Raw genomic sequence first — 284 nt, 5'->3', positions numbered from 1 at the left:
TAAGAGTTTGTTTTTTTGTTTGTCTTTTTTTCCCTGTTTGTTGAACTCTGTGTATGAGGGAAACCATATAGTATTTGTATTTCTCCATCTGACTTATTTTACTTAGCATAATACCTTATAGGTCCATATATGGTTGCAAATGCCAGTATTTCATTCTTATTTATGGCTTAGTTCCATTGCGTGTGTGTGTGTGTGTGTGTGTGTGTGTGTGTGTATACACACACACAACCAGGTTCTTTTTTTTTTTTTTTTTTTTTTTTTTTTTTTTTTTTTTTGGGGGGTGG

Source organism: Hyaena hyaena, unplaced genomic scaffold (assembly GCF_003009895.1).
Source record: "Hyaena hyaena isolate Hyena2069 unplaced genomic scaffold, ASM300989v1 scaffold_1474, whole genome shotgun sequence".
Classification (NCBI taxonomy): domain Eukaryota; kingdom Metazoa; phylum Chordata; class Mammalia; order Carnivora; family Hyaenidae; genus Hyaena; species Hyaena hyaena.
The sequence above is the reverse complement of the archived record's forward strand: the minus strand, read 5'-3'. Positions refer to the sequence as shown.